The sequence below is a fragment of the Podarcis muralis genome, chromosome 5 (genome assembly GCF_964188315.1).
Source record: "Podarcis muralis chromosome 5, rPodMur119.hap1.1, whole genome shotgun sequence".
In the NCBI taxonomy this organism is placed as follows: domain Eukaryota; kingdom Metazoa; phylum Chordata; class Lepidosauria; order Squamata; family Lacertidae; genus Podarcis; species Podarcis muralis.
Window position 1 is genome coordinate 6037791 of NC_135659.1, and position 12014 is coordinate 6049804.

The 12014-nt window shown below is 47.6% G+C and overlaps 1 protein-coding gene across 3 annotated transcripts in view; it reads right to left on the minus strand.

Annotated features, from left to right (window-relative positions):
• TNR (tenascin R) overlaps positions 1-12014 on the minus strand; it is a 384528-nt gene that overhangs the window by 185440 nt on the left and 187074 nt on the right. The window contains exon 1 of one of the 3 annotated variants that reach the window (XM_077928218.1): positions 4640-4771. The exons of the other annotated variants lie outside the window; for them this stretch is intronic. The gene's annotated coding sequence lies outside the window, so the exon portion shown is untranslated. Of the gene's footprint in view, positions 1-4639; positions 4772-12014 lie in introns of those variants that run through there. 3 annotated transcript variants of the gene reach the window in all.

The window sequence follows — 12014 nt, forward strand, 5'->3', positions numbered from 1 at the left end:
ACTCGTTAAATTTACAAAATGCTAATTTGTTATTGTCCTTATAATTCCTTCATGATAGAGGTCACAGTTCCACCTGTTTTATTAGGGATGCACATAAATATCTGTGATTTTCTTTTTCAGGAGTGATTCTTTAAAAACATGTTCATAGTTTTAGATGGTTAGAGATTGTTTCTTCTTTTCTCTCTCCCCTACATTTCCACGTGAGTTTGTAATTGCTTTTTTAAAAAGCTCCTCATGAAAATTCATCAGCATTTTAGTACAAATTTCTCCTAATATATTCACATTTGTAGGCAATTTTGCCTAATCACATTTTTGCAAAGCACTTCCCCCTAATATACTACATTTTTGTATGTTATTTTTGCTAATACATGCATTTTTGTACACACTGCTTGATTAGAGAACTGCAGTGGAAAACCTGAGAAGTGAGATTTTTGAAGGATTGCTGTGTTCCCATATTGTTTCAGAAAGTGTGACTTGGATAGGTTTGTCTTGGAATGTGAACTGAATTGAACCACTGTATTCTGCTCTGGTCAGACCTCACCTGGAGTACTGTGTCCAGTTCTGGGCACCACAGTTCAAGAAGGACACTGACAAACTGGAACGTGTCCAGAGGAGGGCAACCAAAATGGTCAAAGGCCTGGAAACGATGTTTTATGAGGAACGGCTAAGGGAGCTGGGCATGTTTAGCCTGGAGAAGAGGAGGTTAAGGGGTGATATGATAGCCATGTTCAAATATATAAAAGTATGTCACATAGAGGAGGGAGAAAGGTTTTTTCTGCTGCTCCAGAGAAGCGGACACGGAGCAATGGATCCAAACTACAAGAAAGAAGATTCCACCTAAACATTAGGAAGAACTTCCTGACAGTAAGAGCTGTTCGACAGTGGAATTTGCTGCCAAGGAGTGTGGTGGAGTCTCCTTCTTTGGAGGTCTTTAAGCAGAGGCTTGACAACCATATGTCAGGAGTGCTCTGATGGTGTTTCCTGCTTGGCAGGGGGCTGGACTCGATGGCCCTTGTGGTCTATTCCAATTCTATGATTCTATGAATCCCCCCCCCCCCATGCCTACATACAACACAAGCCTGTCACCTTCTGTGCAGGGCAAGAAATTGCACTAGTGACAATTTGTGTGACATTTGTTGCCTCGGAAATTGTGCACAGTGTGGGGTGCAGTCCCTACACGGAGGCTCATCTTCAGCCTTTACATTCCTTGCAGGGTGAGGGAGCCAGGCCAGTTTCCCCACCTTCTGAAGGACACATTGCCTAGAATGAGGCCTGAATATTCTCTGCTATCTGCGCATTCTATTTCTGTGCACAGAAATAGAAGTAGCAGCTGCCATAAACTATAGCAGGACCTGGGTTTGACTCATGATGGAGTGGGAAATTCTGAAGAGGAGGCATTTGTACATATTCTGAACTCCCTCAAGTTCTGATTAACCTCCATCACAAGTTCAGACCGCTTCTACCATACCTAGAGTCTGCCTTCACCCTTACAATCCCATTCCATTTGCCTTTTTTAAAAAAAGTTATTTTTAATGTTTTCAAGTGAACATCAGATAAACCACTACAAATAAACGCACATAAACTATTCTTAGTATGTCGAGTAGAGCTGCAGGAATTATCACATACATTCCTTACAGATCTTATGAACTTTAACCAGATACGGGTCTCAATTACAAGAATATATTCTCACTAATTACCCATTAACCACATAGCCTCGCCACAAAGCAGCCTGCAATACCTGCGTATGATATCTTTCACTATTCCTGTTTATATACCTAATAAATGGGAACCAGAATTTGTCTAGCTGATCATGGAGGTGTCTCCTTCTTTGGAGGTCTTTCAGCAGAGGCTTGACAACCATATGTCAGGAGTGCTCTGATGGTGTTTCCTGCTTGGCAGGGGGTTGGACTCGATGGCCCTTGTGGTCTCTTCCAACTCTATGATTCTATGATTCTGTGATTCATGGTTCAACTTAGAAGAGGGCGATATCCCAAACTCTGTTCATCTACTCCTCTCTTTCAGAGGCCTTCTCTGCCTTCATCTACTGTAACTTCATATGGTAGTAGCTGTCACTTTGTTCAGGAGCCTTACCTATCAGCACTAACCTTCTGCTTGAAGAAGCTTTCAAGCAACCCCCGGACGACCAAAGACACAGTGTGAAAACCGTGGCGCTAACATGCTGACCAGCTTGCATGGGTGTCGGCCAGAAGGCTGAATTCCCTCGCTGGAAACATTCCAGGAGCCACATGTTAGTGGTGGGTGGGGCCAGAGGCAAAAGGGCCGGCTCACCCATGAGACAGGCTGAAGTACCTGCTTTGGGTGGCAGAATCTACAAGGCAGTGCCCTCATGGGCATCCTGCCGGGCCTAGCTGCTGCTGGGGTCACATGGCTGCAACTGCTTCATCCGGTGAGATCTCATGAGAGTTCTATGAGATTCCACCGGAAGCCATCACCACACAATCCTGGCAAGCAAGGCTTTGATGAGGATGACAGGGAAGCAACACCTTCCCATTTTGCCTCAGGTGGCAAAATGGCCCGTCCTACCTCTGGTTGTGCTCCAAGGAGAGTCCTGAAGATGAGATAGGAGAGGGGGCCACATTCAGCCTCAGGACCTGAGATTTTCCTTTACTGGTAACTATACACTAGGCTAAGGGACGCGGGTGGCGCTGTGGGTAAAACCCTCAGCGCCTAGGGCTTGCCGATCGAAAGGTCGGTGGTTCGAATCCCCGCGGCGGGGTTGCGGTCCCGTTGCTCGGTCCCAGCGCCTGCCCACCTAGCAGTTTGAAAGCACCCCCGGGTGCAAGTAGATAAATAGGGACCGCTTACTAGCGGGAAGGTAAACGGCGTTTCCGTGTGCTGCGCTGGCTTGCCAGATGCAGCTTTGTCACGCTGGCCACGTGACCCGGAAGTGTCTCCGGACAGCGCTGGCCCCCGGCCTCTTGAGTGAGATGGGCGCACAACCCTAGAGTCTGTCAAGACTGGCCCGTACTGGCAGGGGTACCTTTACCTTTTATACACTAGGCTATAGACCATTTGAAATTCATGTGCAAGCTCTATGCGCCTGCTGAGTAGTCTCATTACAACTACATTTCTTACAAGGAGCACTGCACCGTAAGTTAAGATATTCCAATCACTGCACTACTTCTAATTACAAAGGTTAGTAAATCACCCAGAGTTGAGAATTATGCAACATAATAATAAGAAAAACAAATAACTAATAGGCACTGGGGAGGTAACAATCTTGTTCTTGACACAGCATGGGCAAGCTCTATTTTGAGACACCAGAATGCAAGTCAGCATTTTGGCTTCCCAAGAGACACAGGAGGCGTTTGGAATTGTTTGAAATTGATGTTTCTTCAGAAAGCTGCAGCTTTATGACTTAATCAATAGAAGCGTACCAGCCATCATTTGAGCATCTCGGAGATGGATGCCTGGTTTCAGGAAACACATTTACTTAGCAATCCTGTTCAATGGCAAATAGGCCCAGTGGGCACACAAAGCAATTACTTGAAGGGCTAGGCCACTGATGGCTTTGCTTGCCAGGTCCCAGGGTTTGTACCATAGAGCCAGTGTAAATTTACCTCAGCCCTGTGCAAGGTCGACTCTCAGACCCAGCATGGCCTCTGGCCTGAAGTCCCCTTATGCCCAGAGGAACACTCAGTAGACGTGTTTTGAGGAGCGACTGTTCCCTCCAGGCCAGAGGAGGTTGCTCTGATATGTTCCTTGGATTTGGAGGACATCTTCCCAGTACAGTCCCCATTGCCCCCATGCCATAGGAGCCAATGGCTGCAATGTCAGACAATGGCCTTTTAAAAGAATGGATAGATCCCCAGAAGTAGGCAAATTTAATCACAAGGCTGCAGAAGGCCACTGACCTCTGCAGAGACAGCTCTGCTTTGGTCGAGGGAAATGCTTCATGCTGAACCTTACAAGCTGCTGTGTCCAAAGCGCTGATAAGACTCTGCCTTGCTGAACCTGACAAAACCCTGTTTGTAAGTGCCTCTGCTTTTCCTTATGGTCCTAGAGGCTTTGCAACTCAGATGGAGGCGTCTGGAAGGAGCTCAGATGCAGAGGCTGGCAGCAGGGGCTGTGAAGGGGGCACCACCCAGTGGCGTAGCGTGGGTTGTCAGCACCCGGGGCAAGGCAAGTAATTTGCGCCCCCTAACCCGTGGACAGAGTGAGTGAACCAGGTAGGGGCAGAGAGCTGCGAGTGCGAGCACGCCCCCCAGATGTTGCGCCTGGTGCGGCTGGCCCCCCTGCACCCCCCACGCTACGCCACTGGACCACCTGGTTAGTGTGTGTATTTCAAAATTCTCAGCGACTGATCTCCAGTGCATGATTATTTTCCTCTTACACACCCATATCAGCCCATAAACCCCTGCATGTGCCTCAGTCACTCTAGAAGAGGAGTGAGAATGGAGAAAATGCGTCGCTGGACAGTTAGAATGCAGAGGGAAGGCTTGGGATGGGCTCTGGCGCTTCTCGCTCTGCATCTTGAGATTTAATTCCTTTCCGTGGAGACTCCAAGAGGGAGGCTAAAACCAGCTGTGAGTCAAACCCCCAACCTTTGTAATCACTATTCCTTTGGATTTAACAGTTGTGCAAGAGACAGAAAATCAACAACTGAGATTATTCTTACCTCAAAATCACCACCCTCAGCACATCAGTCCCAGCCGGCATGCATTTGGGCTGGGAGGTGGATCTGAGGACTCCGTAAATGCACTTCTTGCAATTAGACTTCCTAGAGTACCTATCTTACATAGATTGGTGGTTGCAAGAATTATATGGCGTCTTTTTTTGCAAATCTTTGCAGCTGCGCCGAGTCCCACAAAACACAAATAGCCAAATAAAGCGGGTATGTTATAAAATGTTTGATGTGTAACCTGCAAACCATGATCTATAGACTACAGAATGTTTGTTAGGGGATTAAACAGTTATCTCAAGTTGGTTCATTGCATGCATAAATGTGTACACACCTAATTTAACCACCCCTCTTCATCTTGCAAAAGCAATGACCTTGCTCTGAAGCCTGCAAAAAGTTTATTGGCGAGAATGAAGCATATACATGTGCTGCATATACTGAGCCGTACATTTTACTTCACTGTAAACATTTAACAGTCCTTTAAGATGAACAGTGAGAAACACAGCCTATGCCAGAAAAAAGAATGATATGCTCTATAAATGCTTGGAGTGACTACAGGCAAGGGAGGTTAAAGAGACAAATTGCGCCGGTGTAGTTTTCTCACCCCCATGACATGACAGTCTGCATCTACCAAAACTCCACCCCCTGCAAAGGTAAAGGACCCGACGCTTCATTGCATTTCATCACTCAGTGGGTGCTACAGGGAGGATTTTGCCTGTTTTGCTCTGTTATGGCCATTGCCACTGGCACCACAGACAGGGCAAGGCAATTCAGAAATACTGTGAGAAATATGCAAGGACACTAATAGAGTGCTTTTCCTGCTACAAGCTGAGAGCACTGCACCTCACAGTAATTCTTGCTGCAGCCATGTAGCCACTATTATGATCCCATATATATTGCAGATGGGGGTGAGGGTTAGAAACAAGGAGAAGATAGCCTAAGGCCATCCAGAGAGTTCATGGCTAAGCTGATATTTGTCCAGGGAGATTTCCCAGATCACAGTTCAGCACTTATAACCACTGTGTCATAACCAGCTCTATTAATTTTTCAGAGAGAGAGAGAGAGAAACAGATCTTTGTACAACTGTGAATGGGTCAGAAGCTATATGCCTGTCATACTGTATCTGTGTTTGAAAAAAGTATATACTGTAGCTTTCTGGGCTGCTATCCTGACATTTTCCGCTAAGACCTGCGCCTAGAAAGTGTGGAGTGAGCGGAAAACCTCTCAGACCCATGCTTTCTAGGCATCGGACAAGCAGACGTGTGGACAAGCCCCTGGTCCAGGCTGCTGCACATCAATGCATCTGCCATAGCACCCTTCATCTTATTTAGGCCACTGGTCCCATCACCTCCTGGCAAATAGAAGGGGAAGAAATGGAGGCAGTGAGAGATTTTATTTTCTTGGGCTCCATGATCACTGCAGATGGTGACAGCAGTCACAAAATTAAAAGACGCCTGCTTCTTGGGAGAAAAGCAATGACAAACCTGGACAGCATCTTAAAAAGCAGAGACATCACCTTGCCAACAAAGGTCCGTATAATTAAAGCTATGGTTTTCCCAGTAATGATGTATGGAAGTGAGAGCTGGACCATAAAGAAGGCTGATCGCCAAAGAATTGATGCTTTTGAATTATGGTGCTGGAGGAGACTCTTGAGAGTCCCATGGACTGCAAGAAGATCAAACCAATCCATTCTTAAGGAAATCAGCCCTGAGTGATTTTGAATTATGGTGCTGGAGGAGACTCTTGAGAGTCCCATGGACTGCAAGAAGATCAAACCAATCCATTCTTAAGGAAATCAGCCCTGAGTGCTCACTGGAAGGACAGATCCTGAAGCTGAGGCTCCAAGACTTTGGCCACCTCATGAGAAGAGAAGACTCCCTGGAAAAGACCCTGATGTTGGGAAAGATGGAGGGCACAAGGAGAAGGGGACGACAGAGGACTAGATGGTTGGACAGTGTTCTCGAAGCTACCAGCATGAGTTTGACCAAACTGCGGGAGGCAGTGGAAGACAGGAGTGCTTGGTGTGCTCTGGTCTATGGGGTCACGAAGAGGCGGACACGACTAAACGACTAAACAACAACAACAAAATGTGTAATTACATTTATGTCCCACTTTTCCTCCAAGGAGCTCAAGGTGGCATACATGGTTCCCCCCTCCCCATTTTATCTCCACAACAGCCCTGCAAGGTGAGGCTGAGAGTTGTAAATTAGGCTGAGAGACAGTGATTGGTCAAAAGCCACCCAGTGAGCTTCATGGCTGAGGGAGGGTTTGAACCCGGGTCTCCCAGGTCCTAGCTGCCAGATAAACAGAACATAGACTCATAGAACTGCAGAGTTGGAAGAGATGCCAACAAGCCAAGGGTCTTTAACCTGGCTGCTTTCATTTTGAAGAAGCAGCATGTGCTAAACCCCATGCCAGGTTTCTGCCGACAGTTGCTCCCCACATGCCTTCATTTTGTTCCCATGGATCCTGTTTTCACCATAAGCAGCACTTTGGGGGTCAAAAAACATCAAGGAGAGAAGGATTTGCAGCAGAAAACTGGCTAGGTTCCCAATCCTTGTTGGGAACAAGTTCTGGACCGGTTCTTTCCAAAGCATCTTTTTCTCCTCAAAAATAAAAGCAGCCTGTCTAAGCATGCTCCTTTAAAGACATAAAGCCACAAGTAGTTCAGGCGCGGCTGCCAGTAAGACGAAGATTTTAAATTGCAATAAAGCACTGGAAATTTAGAACATTAATTGTGCATTTATGGAAAAGAATGATTGCTTCAGAGCCACAGGGTTCCAAATTCTGCAGCAGACTGACACTGGATTGCTGCGTGCAACATAAAATTCTCCATACAAAAGATAGCAGAGGACAAATTGCCCTGCTAATTGAAGTCTGAAGTTTTGCTCATGCTAATTACAATGCAGGCAGAGCCAGGTGACTCTGAGGATAATGATATAATATCAGTTCTTAGCACTTGTCCCTCTCCTTCTGTTTCCACAGCTCAGAACTAATTAATGTTCTTTATGCTTTTGGGGAGCTACAGAAGTTCGGCCATTAAAAATGACCTGCTGGAGTAAAAGCAGGTTGGGGTCTCATTTTCCTGTCTCACAGAAAAAATCTAAAACAGGTTTTGTAAAATGTTTTCTTCCAGCATACTGTGGTTATTGAATATGCTGATTCCAAAAGCTTCTGTCCTGCATATTTGCAGAAAAACCATTATCCAAGATCCAGTCCTTATGTAGCCAAAACAGCACAAGAGGAATCTGGCTTGGGGGAACCCAAGTCCAGAAAACCTTTTGGGCAGGGGCTAAAATGAGGAGACTCAATAGAGCGCAGGTGTGCCAGCTCCAGGGAGGCGAGCCCTTTTGGGGGGCCTTGTATTTTTGGGGGAAGGGCTCCCTCCATGTCCAAAAATCACAGAGGTGAAGGATAGAGCTGACCATGGCAACTCCTCCTCCTGTTCCTGTGGAGGGGAAGGAGAGTTGAAGCATCCTTCCACTGGTGGTGGCACAAAGAGAAGGAGGAGGAGCTGCCAGCCACTAGAGCCGCTCTGTGGCCACCGCGGTCGACTCCACCCCAGACTCCTGATGTTTTGATATCAGGTGTGTGATGTTGGGACATTCATGCATGCGACTTTGTCTCATCCCCCCCATCACCCTTGCAAGCTGGCACCTCTGCATACCCTCCATAACAGAGAAGATCCATTTGGGGTGCCTAATTTTGGCCTGACGCAAAATGAAAGCTTACCAAAGTCTACCCTGAGACATGTCACTGAGCTAACATACTGTATTTATGAATCTTAGAAGGTGATCTCCTTGGGGCAGGGAAGTGTTATTTTGTAAACCAATACGCACATTGATGGCTCCAAATACATACTACATACATACAAACCTACATAAAGCTGCTGGTTCATGGTGGAAACTTACATGGCGTTGAGCTTGGGCCAAATGCCCCATCTGTTTATTGGATGGTCTATCCACGAGCATCTTTCCAGCTCAGCAGAATTCATTGCCATCGACAGAAGAGGGGAAAGCCCCATCTCAGTGCCTGTGGCTTGTTAGCTTTCAGAGTGCAAAAGGCCCTGCCTGGGACTGGGAGAGGTTCAGTAAGTTCTGTCCTCTGAAAGGCCATGCAATTAATATCAAGACCTTTGTGCGAATGGCATGTCTAAGGAGTGAGTGGTCGGGCCGCCTTCGTTTGAGGAGGAAGGAAGCATTTGTTTACGCTTGGTATCTTTCTGCTGCAGGAAATTAGCATGACGTGAATCTTGCTTTTGGAAGGGATATATCTTCGGGTCCAGGCTGTAAAATAAATGTCAGGGTAGATGGCTCTGAAAAATAAAAAATAAAATACAAATGCCTGCAGAATAAATATCAACTTGGCTGAATACAGATGAAGTGCTTCCCTTGAGCAAATCCCAAAAGTGCTAAAATGACAAGGGGGAAATGGAAAAGGCTGGAGGGGGGAGGGCTGCTGTGCGCAGAGTTAAGGGAAAGCAGACCCAGCACTGCACAAAATGGGTGTGTTGACATAAAATAGGTGCGTGGTGCAGCAGCTTGATTGTTTGGCTTAGACCATGGAAATTCAGGCTCAATTCCGTGCCGAGCCTCGAAGCCCTGGCCATTCTTTGCTAGCCTAACCTGCCTCAAAGGGTTGTTGTAAGAAAAAAGTGGGGGCTATGGACATCCTGAGCTCCTGGAAGAGGAAGTGGGGGGGACGGGACAAAAATGATAATCTGTGCATAAAAATAAAAGCACTGTAGGACTGGTTCCCACCAGTGAGAGAAATAAGCACACTCCCAAACTGCGTCAAAAAGAAGAGTTAACTCCATGGGCTGAAGATTTTAATTCAGTTTCAGAATACCTGCTGTCATGTCTCACAGTAAATAGAAGCAAAACAAAGCAGGAGCTGGCAAGGTTAAAGAGCCTCACTCCTTTTACTACCTCCTAGTTAATAGCAAAATTGCTATTATTGTGGCAACTGGGGTCTGTGAGGAAGAAGAGATTTTCTTCTCTCTCTCTCTCTCTCTCTCTCTCTCTCTCTCTGGCTGGGTCTCATACCCAGAGGTTGCATTAATTTTTACTCCACAGATGTGTATGACAACCATTCCCTTATACAGAAGAAAGTAAATTCTTCTCACCAGTAGGGTGAAGTCAAAGTTTTCTTTTTGGTGGTCCCAGACATTAAGGTTGCTCCTATCGACATGCCCTCCATGCTGGGTTTTATTTCTTGATCACACTAACATGTGACAGAATTCTGTCACTACACACACACACACACACACACACACACACACACACACACACAACACAAACACAAACAACACTAACACAAACATACACAGTATTCTTCCGTCAAATCCCTGTCTTAGGTTAGGTGACAGAGGCAGTTCTTTGACTTCCATGCTACCTCTTTGACAGATGTCATTTCCTAAGGGTATTAACTGCCAGAGAATGACATATAACTCTGTTGCCAAGAGGCTCCAGCCCCTATCTGCTGGGTGGAGTCTTTGAGTTGAGACGCAGCTTTGATGGCACCCTCATAGGATCAGCTTGTCTCAGCATCAGCAGAAGACAGGCTCTTCCTGAGACCTTGTGTTGTTCTCTCTTGGTTCCTGTCTTCCAGCCCACAGGGCAAACTAACAACAAGCCAGGCTGGACCGACAGAGGGAGATGATAAGGTGAGAAAAAGCAGCTTCATGTCATGGAGCAATGCAGATCACTGGGCAAGGCAAACTCCTGGGCTACAAACATGACTATCCCAAGGGCATAAAACCATAGGGCAAGACGTGACCTGAAATCTGTTGCTGTGCTCTGAAGGTAAGGCACACACCAGCCTACTTGTGTTGTGTCTCATCTGGAAAGCTGGAACAAAGAAGCCTCCCATCCCTCAGAAGTGCAAGACTGGTTCAGAAACTGTATACTTAAATAAATAAATGCAATATATAGACAATTAAGGATATTAGTTCCCAGCATTCTGCCTCTCTGTAACATGACAGCTGCGTCAAGCAAGGAAGTAATGTTGAGGAAATGGACAAGAGAAAAAAGGCATTAGATACTGGCAACTCCCGATTTGTGTGGAGGTTGCATTCTGGGTGTGCAATTGAAACACCACATTCTGCCCCCATCCCACCCTTTAGTGATGCATTTTATTTTGTTTCCGGGTCACTTCCAGGTTCGATATTGTGTGTGCGTGCGTGATCGCACACATATTGGTTGCACCTAAAGTGGGGGTTTCCTGGACACCCTTCTCCTTTCCCCAAACCAATTAATGGGATGGTGAAGGAAGCACACATGTAGACAACCCTGCTTGATCTAGAGCAGTGTTTCCCAACCGGTGTTCCGCGGCACACTAGTGTGCCGCGAGACGTTGCCTGGTGTGCCGCGGGAAAAATTAAAAAATTCGAAAGATATCTGGAGAGGCGGCCTTCAGGCGAGTTTTAATTTTAATTTTCCTTCTCCCACTTAATGCCCCACGCTCGCCCGAGCAGCTTGCAGTCCTTGGTAACCACGGCGACCCGAGGGAGGGGAGGGAACAGGGAAGTCGAGGGCGGTGGCGAGCCGCGATGACGTCAGTGGGCCGCGCCGCCTCGCCCTGGCACGGTGTGAGAGCCCCGGCTAGTGGCGCGAGCTTCGGAATAAGTGGGATCCGCGTGCGCGAGACCGAGATCGCGGGTAAGGAGCTCAGCCCTGGGCAGGAGGAAGCGGGGCCGCGCGTGCGGGCCACATCCCCACAGAGAGCGAGCCTCCCCCGGCCCACCACTCCTGGCAGGTCCACTCGCATGAGGGGGTGGCGATGGCGACGGCCGGCAGCTTGCCTGCAATGCCATCCCTCAAGCAGGTGAGGAGCCCGGAGGCTACCAGATGCGAGTCCTCTTTCCCACCCTGCTCGGGAGTCCAGAGCACTTGGTCGCATTCAGGATCTAGAGTGGGGAAGCGGGGCTTGTGTCTGGGCTGGACACATTGGGCTGCCTGTGCCGCTCGACCTGCGGGGAGAAATCAGGGTGGGAGTCACGACCGTGAGGCAGGGCTGCCAAGTGTGGCAGAAGAGGACACGGCCGTCGCACCTGTCCTTAGGTAGGAGCTTCTTCCGTGTCGACCTGCTGCCCTAAAGTCTTGGCTTTTTTCTTGGCTTTTTGGCGGTTGGCACAGAAGGAAGGCAAGGGGGAGGGGGAAAAATTGAAACTTACACTTTCGTGCGTCCCTCCCGGCGTGACGCTGCACGCTGACGTCACGGGGCTGTAATGGTGGTGTGCCTCGAGATTTTTTTCATGAAACAAGTGTGCCTTTGCCCAAAAAAGGTTGGGAAACACTGATCTAGAGCATCACTTGGCCTGGAAAGGTTGAAGGCAGCATATCAGATACAGCCTGCCTTCAACTTTTCAGGC